The following is a 13,116-nucleotide window of genomic DNA, read 5'->3' on the forward strand; positions in this document are numbered from 1 at the left end:
GGTAGGTGCTCTGTTCATTAAATCGATGAACTAGGTATAAAATAGGCAGAAGAATGGAAGCTTGAGTAACGTCAAGGGTATTAAGGTGATGTGATTTCTTTATATTTCCTGGTTTATGTTTTCCCATTTGTTTATAATGGAGTCAGACGCCATGCATAATGAAAAGTTTTTCCTAAATTGTCAAAGCTTTTCCACGATGGCACTGCAGTAGGTGGCCACCAGAGGGCAGGGCTGTGCTGCTGTCGGGGACTGTAAGCAAGCACCAGACCAAGTTTCTTCTAACGACTTTAATACAGAGGTTGAGTTATTAGGTTGGTGCACAAGTAATTGCGGTTTAAAAGGTTAATTAATTGCAGAAACCACAATTACTTTTGCTTTTGCACCAACCTAATACATGCCTGGGACCTTCCTGTATCCAGGAAATGGGAAATCAATCCCATTTCCCCCTCCCCTAGATCTTGACTCCCAGATACGGGGCAAAAGCATCTCTGGTTTGCACAACCATTTTTACGCGTCGAGCTCCTTCTGAGACCTTTCTCTGGGATCAGCAGTGGACAGGCCTCTGTTCGGCCCCTCACGGAGCTTGTCCCAGGCTTGCTAACCTTCAGATTCAACTCAGGAAAACTCAGGCCTGGAGAGATGCTAACCCTTGCAAAAAAGTCAAGAGCTTGATTTAGGAACCTATCTTATTTATTCGTGTGTCCATTCAGAAAGCACATGGGACTGACTCATGGGACAGACTTGTGGGAGAATTCATTGATTCTCCCCAAATATGCACCAAGTGCCACTTCTGTGCAGGCACTGCTTTGGGGACTGGGGAAGCTGCAGCCCCTACTCTCAGGAAGCTCACAGTTTGGTGGCAGCGGGGGAACAGGCAAACAAATAAGGACACAGTGTAAAGGTGGTGATGAGTGCAATGAAGGAAAACAAGCCGGACGTGGGGACCGAGAGTGATGTGCGGGGGGATGCCGTTTTGTATACAGAGGGCAGGGAAATCTCCGGTGAGGCTAATTTCGAGCAGAGACATTAATAAAGCGAGGGAGCAGGACTAGAGGCCATCTGGGAGAAGGCACAGGGGACAGGATGTGCAAAGGCCCTGAGGCGGAGTACGCTCTGGTGGGAATGGGTGTGTGTGGTGAGGTGCAGGTCCTGTAGGGGTGCAAGATCCCACAGATCCCATGGGCTCTTCTACAGTTTGCCTTTTGCTCAGAGTGAGTTGCTGCCCTGAGAAGAGCCTGTAGAGATGCAAGGTGGTCATCCAGGTGAAATTATGGTGACTTGGTACCTGGGCACTCAGTAAATGCTTTCTGAATTGAACTGAGCTGTCCGGTCAGAGCTTGCTTGAAATCATGACCTCCTGACCCCAAAGAGAATGGAAACCCCACCACAGGAACAAAACCTCCGGAGGAGAAACTGCCCCGACTTTGGTGTTTGGAGTTAAAAGGAAGATGTATTCTTATTCTCAAACAGGAGCCACAGAGTTCCAACAGGGAACAGATCCAGGCCAGAAATGCCTGGCCAGTTCTCGAATCTGACAGATGAGCTGTCCGAATCCCAGAGAGGTGAGGTCACTCATCCAAGGTCAAACAGCGCCTCAGTGGCCACCTGAGATTCCGAAATGAGGATTCTTGCCCTGCAGTGTGTATCTCTTGCTGCTTTGTTCCTTTCCGCAGGCTTTCAGATGGGCTCCTCTCTGTTCCCACTGTAGGAATCGCCTCACCCCTAAGGGTGAGGTCTGCTGGTTACTCTGGCTTCTTGCCAGCTCAGGCAGATCGTGCCCAGCCACCCACACCTTGCCTTGTTCTCCTGGGACCCTGAGCCGGCTCAGGTCCTCTCTGCACTTGGCAGGCTCCTTGGTTCTCTCACTCCCAATCCAGAACAGAAATAGATTTGATCTGTTACTGACGCTTTCATGCGGTGTGAACGAGAGAATTGCAGCATCTGTCAAAATTATAAGTGCCCTTTGACCTAGAATTTCTGCCTCTAAGATTTATCCTATAGAAACACGCAGAGATTCATGCCCAGGGATCACTGCTCAGTGCACCGTATTTTGAAGTAGCATGATCTGAAGTGACTTCTGCAGCCTGTGACTTTACACTCTCCTCATTCCCTCCCTCTCTTGCCCGCCCCTTCTCTGTCTTCCTTGTGGGCCTCTCCTCGGCCACCCAAGCTCTAAATGTGGCTGTGCCTCCGGCCCTCGGCTTCCACAGCTTCTCGCTTCTGCCTGCTGTCTTGGTGTGACTCTCCCTTCCCTTAGTCTTAAATGTCATCTCTATGCTGACTCTTCCTAGGTCACGTCTCCGGTCCTGACCATTGCGTGGCTCCAGTCTCAGTCAGCCACCTGGCTTTTATTTATTTAATTTTTTGGCATGTAATTCATGTCCCATAAAATTTGCCACTTTAAAGTATGTCTTTCAGTGGTTTTTGGTATATTCCCAAGGTCGTGCAACGACTACCACTGGACAATCCAGAACATTTTTATCACCCTCCACAGAAACCCTGTGCCCATGAGCAGTCACTCCCCATCACTCTCTCCCCTTCGCCCGAAGGAACCACGAATCTTTCTGTCTGTGTATTTGCCTGTTCTGTACTTTTCTTATAAATGGGATCCTACAACAGATGGCCTTTTGTGTGTGACTTCTTTCACTCAGCGTAATGGTTTTGCGGGTCAGCCGTGCCGTCCCCTGTATCAGCACTTCATACCTTTGTGTCCAAATCAAATGTTATTGTATGCCATGCATGTAAACCATATTTTGTTTATCCATTCATCAGTGAGTGGACATTTGGGTTATTTTCATTTTTTGTTGACTAGTATGAATATTGTTGCCATGAACATTTGTGTACAGTCTTTGTGTGAATATGTTTTCAATTCTCCTGCATATACACCTAGGAGTGGAATTACTGGTTCATCGGGTAACTCTATGTTGCACTTTGTAAGGAACTGCCAAACCGTGTTCCAAAGCAGCCACATCATTTTACATTCCCCCCAACAACGTCTGCGGGTTCTCACTGACAGCCTCTTGAGGTTCCTGTGAGAGGCCTCAGAGGGCTCTCGCACTCAATGTGTCAATATCAGAACACTCTTCTCTGTCTTGGTAATTGGTACGCAATTGTTCAAGGCAGACACTTAGGGATCATTCTTTAAACCACTTATGTACAATCTTGACTTCCTCAGTTAATGCATTGAGTCCTCTCAAGTCTACCTCCCAAACAAATCTCAAACCTGTCAGTTTATTCATCCCCATTGCCAACATGCTAGCCACCAGCGTTACTCACTTGAATCATCTCTGTAGTCTCCTGTTGGAGTCCCCACCTCCAGGCTTGCTCCCTCCAATCTACTCTCTGACAGAGTTGTTTTTTTTTTTTAAATTAAAAAAAATTAAACCAAAGTTATACATACACATGGTGAAAAGAATCAACTATTACCAGAAGGTACAATGGCCCACAAAGCCCTCCCAGATCTGACTGACAGTTACCTCCCTGACCTCACCTCCTACCTCTCCCCCAACCTCAAGGTCTCCTTACTGCTTCTCACACCCACCATGACCACTCCTACCCCAGGGCCTTTGCACTTGCTGTTCCCTCTGCTTGGATGCTTTTCTCCCAGATCACCACCTGGCTCTCTCCTTTGCCTTCACCTCTTTACCTAAACATCATTAAGTGATACCATCTCTGGTCCATCTGTCTGAAATCATAAGCACCCCCCCCCATCCCATCCTTCTCTTCTGCGTTTTTCTTCATAGCACTTGCTGTATGTAACATAGTATGGATTTTACTTATTTTATGTAGTGTCTCCCCTTCTAGAATATAAGCTCAATTTGGGGGCTGTTATGTTTACTTCTGTGTCTCTAGTGCCTAGAACAAGGCCTGGCATCAAAGTAGCTTCAGTAAATATGAGTTGAATGAATAAAGGAACGAATGAAAAACAGCTGTTCCGCGATCCACTTCTTTCCCAACCTCCAGTCCTTTTCCTCAGAGGTAATAACTTTTCATTGTTTTCTTCTGGTAGTTAACTCAGTTTCCCTAAACAACATACTACTTCTGCTGTTTTTGATTGATCCGTTTTAAAACATCTACTGACTTCCTCTGACCCAACCCCTTTTTCATCATTTCCCAAACTGATATTTTACATTTAGTTAAATCATGAGGACTATGTAAATATTGTTGACTACAAATTTGTACTCTGACTATATTTCCTTCCTTAAAGCAGCTTTTTGTTCTTCCCGGGGCTTCTAATTGCTTGTGTCACTCTCTGAATGTTTGTTCTTATCATCATCATCCCGATAATTTTCAAATGTTGCCCCATGTTAGAGATTCTTAGGAGGTTTTTTCCCCTCCACGGTACTGCTCGCATTTAGTAATTATACATTTACTTGGTTGTTTACTTTTCTTAAATGTCTGTCTCTCTTTGCAACATAAGCTTCTAGAACAAAGCCTGCTTTATGTACCAGACCATTCCCAGCATCCAACTCCTCACTCTGTACCTGGCAATACGTGTTTATGAAATAAGTGAACAGTAAAAACCGGCAATGTACATGGCCATCATTGGTTGGACAAATTGTGTGATATTTCTGTAATGCAACCATAGTCAACATTTAGGAGCAATGAGTCTGAATATAATATAAAGTTTGAATATAAAGTCTGCATACTCTTCCGTATCATCATTATTTTGGCTCTTATTACTGCTAAATCCCCTAAGTTTTGCAGTTTCAAAGTAACCATTTTATGACGCTCAAGGCTTCTGTGGGCCAGGAATTTACCTCCACATTTATCGTTTTTGAAACTTAACATAACTTTGTGTTTTTTCTGATAAGATCGAAATGTGGTTATTACAGAAAAGCCAGAAAATATAAACAAAAATAATAAATAGAAAGGACTTTATAATCTAATTCATCTGTCAAGAAGCACTGCTAATACCTCCAGCGTATCCTTTCCAAACCTTTTGTGTTTTGTTTTCTTGTGAATTCTTGCAGGCTTAAGCAAACACATATACAGATCCATCATTCTGGGTTGTGACTTGTGACAACCTATGGTGGCTGTCCTATAATATATAGTGGTACCAGACCTCAGCCTCATTCCTCTAAAGTGCTATATTATGTTTGTTCATTTGTCCCTTTCTTCGTTGATCAAATGCCTACTATGTGCCAGACACTGCCCTATATGTTAGGTGTATAGTGTTGATGAAACAGATATGCACTGAGCCCTCACGAGGCTTACAGTCACTCCAGCATATGAAAGCACCATGATTTATTAAACCAATCCCCAGTTGGTGGATATTTACATTGTTTCCATTTTCCCCCCTTACAAATACAAAAGCCCTCCTTCATATATTTTCGTGCATTTTCTTAGAATAAAATCCTAGAAATGGGACTGCAGCGATAAAGGATGGCACAATGACAATAAGGACACAAATGCAGACTGCTATCCAGCAAGGTCATTTCAAGTGTACATTCCCTGAGCCATCAATCAGAATCAGTTTCTTTGCACCTTCCCTAGCCCTGGGTATGAGCACACTTAAACATCTTCATGGATCGGGAAGGTGGGAGATGATTATCTAGTTGTTTTCCCATTGAGTCCTTCATGGGATGTGGTGGCCAGGACTCCCGAACCACTTCCAAGGTGGTGGGTGTGCCTTCTTCTGTGTCTGATTTCTGATGTCCTTCTTATTGGTGTCCATCAGGGCGGTGGTCTCTCTGGCCACACTAGCCCTCCTGTCCATTAGGGAACAGACGGTCTTTTTAATTCATTTCCTGGCCTCGCCAGGAAGCCTGGTCCATGTTAAAGACACAGCCTCCCACTCTGCTTCACATGTGTCCCCAGCAACTCAGAGTTTCACTCTCCTGTAGGGCTCCGTGTCACCTGTAACCTTGAAGGGCAGATATTATTGGGTACCCTCTGCTGAGAGTCAGGTATGAAAGTTTCAGAGGACTGGTCCTTGCACAGACCTCCGAGACTTCTGACATCTCCACTGTTGATGATATCTCAAGGCAGATATCATGTGCATGGATGCCGAGTCCTTCTGTCTTGGGGTCACGCCTGTGTCCTGTTCGTGACCACACACTCCCTCTCATGAGGTGACACATTTTCACCGAGGTGCCTTTGGTGGAGAAGCTGCATGCCGAAGTCTGGAAGTATGATGAGATGGGACACTCAGCTGCACAATCATGGTTCCTTCAAGCCTCGGCTTTCACTCCTTGAGACCAAGCCTTGACTAAAGGATTGTTTTCAGATGTGAGGGTTTCAGATGATCACAAGAGGATGTGAAAGACGGAATTCTGTATTTATTTATTTAACAATGTATTACTAATAAAAATTTGATTTTTTTCCTTGCAAAAGGTCTATGTATTTATTTTAGAAAATTTAGGAGACAAAAAGAAGAGAAAAACTCCCAGTAACCTCTGGCTAAGCATTGTTAGCAATTAAGTTCATGACAATTAAGTTCACGAACCCATCCTAGAAGAAGTGCTCCATACCTCATTGCTGAATATCACTATAGTCACCTTCCAAGTGCTCCCCTTGGGAAGCTATGCGCCAACGCCAGCACCTAATCCCCCCTTCAAAGCAATTTTGGAACTCTTTTTCTGGAATGGCCATCAGAGCTGTTGTTTTATTACATTTGATGTCCTGGATGTCATCAAAATGTCTTCCTTTCAACATTTCCTTTATTCTCACCTAAAGAAAGAAGTCTTTGGAGACCAGATCAGCTGAGTAGGGAGGGTGTTCCAATGCAGTTACTTGTTTACTGGCTAAAAACTCCCTCACAGACAGTGACCTGTGAGCTGGTGCATTGTCGTGATGTGAGAGCCATGAATTGTTGGCAAAAAGTTCAGGTCGTCTAACTTTTTCATGCAGCCTTTTCAGCACTTCCAAATAGTAAACTTGGTTCACTGTTTGTCCAGTTGGTACAAATTCATAATGAATAATCCCTCTGATACCAAAAAAGGTTGGCAACATTGGTGCAACAAGTACGTGAACATAATTGTCAGACATCCTATGGTGTGCTTCCTCCAGAGTTTCTGATTTTCTTATCGATCTCTTTTAAAACAGCAAACATGGCATCATATCATACATATTGATTTATGACCTACTGTTTGTCACTGAGTAAAAGTGTGAGCATATTTCCACATCATTATACATTTTTCCAACATGGAGGAACTTAATCCAATCAACCTGAGGGAGAGAATTCTGGGTGCTTGTGTTGGTAGCAGCCCTCTCATGCATATGTCGGCCATGGGTTTGCTGGCCCTGCCTTGTCCCCTGGGGGTGGTAGACAAGAGAACCTCCACTTGGCCCTGGTCCCGGCTGACCCCTCTAGGCCACATACTCTGTCCAGACTCAGGGTTGAGGGACTGTGTGCGTTCTTGTCCCTTTCCTGACAATGAAGGCCACAAGTCTGTCAACCACGAGTGAGCCTTGGGGTTTTGAGTCTGTCATTACAAAGGGCCCAGCAGGTCCTGAGAGGGCAGCAGGGGAGGCTGATTGTGCCGGAGAGACCCCAGGTCCCCTGAGGACTTCCGAGAGGTACCCCCACCTCCGGCCTCCGTCCTTCCTTCCTCCACCCCCAGTGCCCTTCCAATCCCATTACCCTGGTCTGGCCATCATTAGTGTCGGAAACATTCATGGGGCTGCGACTCATTGGGCTCTGGGGCCTTTGTTTCGCATCCACTTCACCCAGAGTGCAGAGGGCTGAAGGCCATGAGCACAATGACAAATGGCTCCCCTGCTGGCGCTCGTGCAGGAGCTGCGCTCTCCTGAAAGCCTGTCCGCTCCCCACGTCCATGCCCCCGCTGGCTCCATCTGGGAAATCTACCTGAGCAAACCACTTCCCCTCTCAGCTCCTCAAGCTTTCTAAAAGCAGAGCGAGAAGATGGAGACATGACTACCCTCTTTTGTTTCCACCTCCCTCCCTGTCTCCTTGCCCATTTAGGCTGTGGAATGGAGGCAGCCACTGCCCAAGAAGGGGCCATGCCTTGACTGGGGAAAAACAGGGCCTGGCAGACCTCTCTCCCCACTGGCTTCAGCTGAAAAGGCGGGGCCCCTGACGACATGTGTGTCTTCTCAGTGACTCTCTGGGCCAGGGTTCGAGGACTCGATATAAACGGAAGCATATGGTGTGAGCTCTTCCAACTTCTTTCACTTGATATAATGTTTTTGAGATTACTGTGGCCTTGTCGTGACATGCGTCCATGTTGTTGCATGGGTCAGTAATTCTTTTTTATCACTGAGTGGTACTTCATTCTATAAATATGCTACAATTTTAAAATCAATTTTCCTCCCAAATCATTCTCCCTTTCTTTTGTATGTTTCTTTTTTTTTTTTTTTAATTAATTTTATTGGGGTGACAATTGTTAGTAAATTTACATAGATTTCAGGTGTACAATTCTGTATTACATCGTCTATAAATCCCATTGTGTGTTCACCACCCAGAGTCAGTTCTCCTTCCATCACCATATATTTGATCTGTATGTTTCTTTATACAGCACTAAATTGGATCTTTTAAAACCTGTCTAAAAATATTTTTCTTTGTAGATGATGCAAGTCTTTTTACATATATGAGTATATTTATTTGGTCCTGGTTTGTCATATTACCTTATATTTCATATACTAACCAAAGGAAGTCAAAGACCTTATTCTATTTTATACGTATTGCCTTCCTGATTCTCCCATTTTTAGTTTGTTGAATTATTTTGACTTGTCCGAGCATATGACACTTAATTTAGCTTCGTCTTCCTCTGCCCATCTTTTAGTTTTAGTTCTGCCATTACTTACATGTAATATGAAACCTCCTTCCCCCAGACTTATGCTGAAGCGTCAAAACAATTTTTGTAGTTTTCTTTTTTTTAAACGTGTGCTTGATTTCTGAGAAATACAAAGAAGAATCCATATCATATTGTTTTAGTTTTACTTATTTTTTTAAACTTTTTTTTCAATTGGGGAATATTGGGGAACAGTGTGTTTTTTCAGGACCCATCAGCTCCAAGTCCAGTTGTTGTTTTCAATCTTGTTGTGGAGGGCGCAGCTCACTGGCCCATGTGGGAATCGAACCGGCAACCTTGGTGTTATGAGCACGGCGCTCTAAACAACAGAGCCAACCGGCCACCCCATTGTAGTTTTCTTAGGTAGATTCCCGCATGGTCATAACTGGTTGTCTGTGGCCTTTATACTTGAAGAATAGTTAAGTTGAGCTAAAGGTTAAATCCTTGGCTCAAACTTTTCCACGAGAATATTGCTTCAATTAAAATATTGCTGAGAAGTGGTAACTATATGGTAACTATCATGTGGTAACTATATGTTGTTAAAAGATAAACTGGGGCATATTAGAAATTTTAAGAGTTTATTTGAGCAAAAATTGATTTGAACTGGACAACATCCAATCTAGCATATAGAAAGGAGCTCCGAGGAGCTGTGCAAAATGAAATAATTTTATAGGCCAAAGGGAGTGGGAACAAGGAAATATTACTAACAAAACGTAGATCGGTTTTATAAAGTTACTTACTTTCCTTTGGGAATGATGTGGGCCTATCTGGCAGATGACCTCACTAGGGCTAATCAGGAGATTCTGGATTGACTGGTTTAAGATTCCATTTCAGGGAGAACTGAAACTGTAATTAAGTTAAATCTTGGTTTTGGTGATGTTGGGCTTAGCATAAGCAGCTCCATTTTGAGCCTGTTGTCTTGTTTTTAACAATGTTTAACTTTCTGAGGCATTTCAAACTATTTTCCCAAGCAGCTGCATTATTTTATATTCCCGCCAGCAGCAAAACTCCCTTTTAAGAGCAAATGATCTGTGTAAGATCTTATTTACTATCTTGAAATAAAATTCATAGATAATATAACCTTCCCACACCCATCATGAATAGAAAACATTTAATAGAAAGACCTAACTATAATATAAATGAGAAGTAAAAGGAATGTAATTGATACATTTTAAAAATGTGACTGGAGGGGCCGGCAGGGCTGGCCGGGTGGCTCAGGCGGTTGGAGCTCCATGCTCCTAACTCTGAAGGCTGCCAGTTCGATTCCCACTAGAGCCAGTGGGCTCTCAACCACAAGGTTGCCAGTTCAACTCCTTGACTCCCACAAGGGATGGTGGGTTTTGCCCCCTGCAACTAGCAATGGTAACTAGCCCTGGCAACTGGACCTGAAGCTGAGCTGCGCCCTCCACAACTAAGACTGAAAGGACAACAACTTGACTTGGGGAAAAAAAAAATGTGACTGGAGTCAGCAGACTGGACTTCTCAGGTGACTTAGAAACTGATCCTGGAAGCGGCTCCACCAGAGGGGTCAATCGAAGGCTGGAGCCCCGGCCCCACCATGGGCATCAAGGACAACTGCCCAGGGGACATTTTGAAGGGAATTACTTTCATCTGGATATAAAGGTTATGGCCAGTTTGTTAAAAACCAAACCAAACTACCTTCCAGATGTGCTTGCATTGTCACATCATCTACGCACGCGTGCCCACACACGGCTGCACAGGTTCGGGCACAGATGCAGAGAAATGGGCCCTTGGAGCTGCCACAGATCAGGTCACTGTGCACCGGCTCTGCCTGGGACTGGCGTCACTCTCTCTGGACAACAGGACTTGAGGGCAGGCGTGGGCTCTCTGGGCCTCAGGCCTGGCTGCTCCATGCCTTTGATCGGGACACAAAAATGGAAGATGGGCTCCCCGTGGGTGGGGCTCAGAGAGAGGGACTGAGTTAAGTGCCTGTAAAAAGGCCACTTCAACCCCCCTCCACGCAGCCATTGTTGGGTCTGAAGGAAGGAGGACAGTTCCGGGGCCTCTGAATGCCTCTCCTGCGAGGCACTAATGGATGTACATCGTCAGTCCTTCCTGGCCACCACGTCACTCTGCTTGTCTCAACCCTGGCTAGAGAACTTGCATTCTTCTGGAAAGCGGCTGTCATGCCAGAGGCCCTAACAAAGGCGTTTCCCCACAAAAGGACACTATGACCACTGCATCAGAACGGTGGCTGCTGGCTCCGGGGCCCTGTCTGGAACGAGTGGCTGTAGGAATATCACGTAGGGGAGCCTCACGCATCCTTAATGTCTGGGACATCTTTAGCAAGACCTCCAGGAAGTCCACTCAGCACAGGAACCAGCCCTCACTTTGAAGAAAGGGATTGGGTTAAGAGAGTGGTTCCATGCGGCCGTACACCCATGTCTAGGGGAAGAGGACCTGACATTTCTAATGTAGGACTGCAAATATGAACTCACAGGCCTCTGTCCAGGCATGTCACGCTGAGATTGGCCCTGAGTAGAGAAGCAGGTGCACAGGGCTCTCTGCCAGCAGCAGAGAAGATAATTCATCAAGTGACCTCATCGGCCTCCTCAGGGATTTGGAAAGGAGAGAACATAGAATTGCTGGCCCATATGAGGGGACTGGAGCAGAAGTTTAGAGCAAAACAGATAGGACACGAGAGAGGCCCGAGAGATGGGGGACAGAGCTTAGGTCCTCAGCACAGAGCTCTTAGGGCTCTGCTGTCCCACTCCAGCCCACATGTTGTAAGACAAGTGATTTTCTACTGCAGTCTGACTCCAGATCTGAGCTTGACACCACAGACAATCGGGCCTGGAAGGGACCAAGGTTAGTCCACAAATGCCCCTCCCTGCCACCGGTCAGAAAAGGGAACTGAGGCCCAGGGGGAAGGTGCCAGCCCAGGCTCTAAGGCCATCCAGCAACAGAGCTGGGGCTGGAACCCAGGTCAGCTACCGTCCCACTGCTCTTTCCTCCACTCTTGACTCTGCTGCGGACACTGAGGGGACTGCAAACCAATTCCTGGGAGGGGCGTGGACCTGGGGCCTTCTGTGGCTTTCCCTGCACTGCCCCCATCCAGACTGGCCCCAGGCTGTTGCACTAATGCACGCATTAGCTTAGTGGATAAAAGCAGTCTCAAGGGTCTCTTCATGAGGCCCCTTTGGCTGCAATAAAGCAAATTAAAACCCCATTCAAAGGTCAATTGAAATTGCTTTCAGTCCAATTCTTTGCACAAATTGATTCCTCTTTGCCCTTGGGGTCAAACTGAAGGTCAGCAAAGTGGCCCAGCTGCAGAGCTGAATGGGGAGCTAGATGAAAGGGGCCATTGCTGTGTGTGTGTTGCAGTGGGACCCACCCCCATTCCCTGGGCCATCTGGGGTGCCAGGACCTTCTCCTCTGCTGTGCTCCAGGTTTCAGGGGCTTTTTTTTGGAGACTAGCTCTACATCTCTCCCCTCCCCAACCTTCGTCAGCCTCCCCTTGGAGGAATTCGTAGTGTTTCTATCGATAAAAATCTAATGGTAGTTAAGATTTCTCATACCTGCTCAAGAGTCTTGCAGGAATCATCTTAAGCATGGTGAAATGGGGCTTTGAATATCCTCAGAGAAACTCAGAGAGGTTAAATAACTTGCCCAACGTTGCAAAGCTCACGGTTTCCTCCTCCAAACCTAGAAGCCCCTCAGCCTTTTCTCATGTTTCTGAATGGCACCACCCACTGTCCAGCTGCTCAAATCAGAAATCTGATACCATCTTTAAACCCTCCCTTTGCTTCAAGTTCTAGTGACACGGACTCCCAAAAAGAGGCTGTGGGTTGCTTGTCCTCTGATTATTTTCCCAGCCAGCAGCGAGAGCCATCTTTTAAAGGAATTCTACTGGATTCCGTCACTCTCTTGCTTAAAACCCAGCAGTGGTCTCCCTCTGTGAGTGAAGAAGGGTGGGCCAAAATGGAGCTGAGATTTCTTCCTGCTCATCTCTCCCTCTGACCCACAAGGCTTGAGTTAGTGCATGTTCCAGCACAGGTGACCAAATGCAGGCAGATGGCAGCCTCAACCAGCTTGTCCCTAAGTCTTCTTTTCTCCCAGTGAACTGTCCCCCATTGCCCAGCCCCAGTGGCGGGAGGCTCAGGACAAAGCTACCTTCCTTGTGCCCCTCCTCCCGTGCTGGGCTCTCAGCCCTCCATCCCTGTTGCTATCCTCCCAGCCCTTCATTTTTCCCTGCAGAGGCCACCTCTACAGCTGTCGTTGTAACGCACTCACACCCTGGTGACATCGCTTTTCCAATTAAACTCTCAAAGGTGTAAAGCAGGGATGACGAGAGCAGCCTGGCCCTGGGCCTGCAGCCATGTGTGGGGGCATCGCCCAG

This window comes from Rhinolophus hipposideros (assembly GCF_964194185.1).
Source record: "Rhinolophus hipposideros genome assembly, chromosome: 12".
NCBI classification, from domain to species: Eukaryota; Metazoa; Chordata; class Mammalia; order Chiroptera; family Rhinolophidae; genus Rhinolophus; species Rhinolophus hipposideros.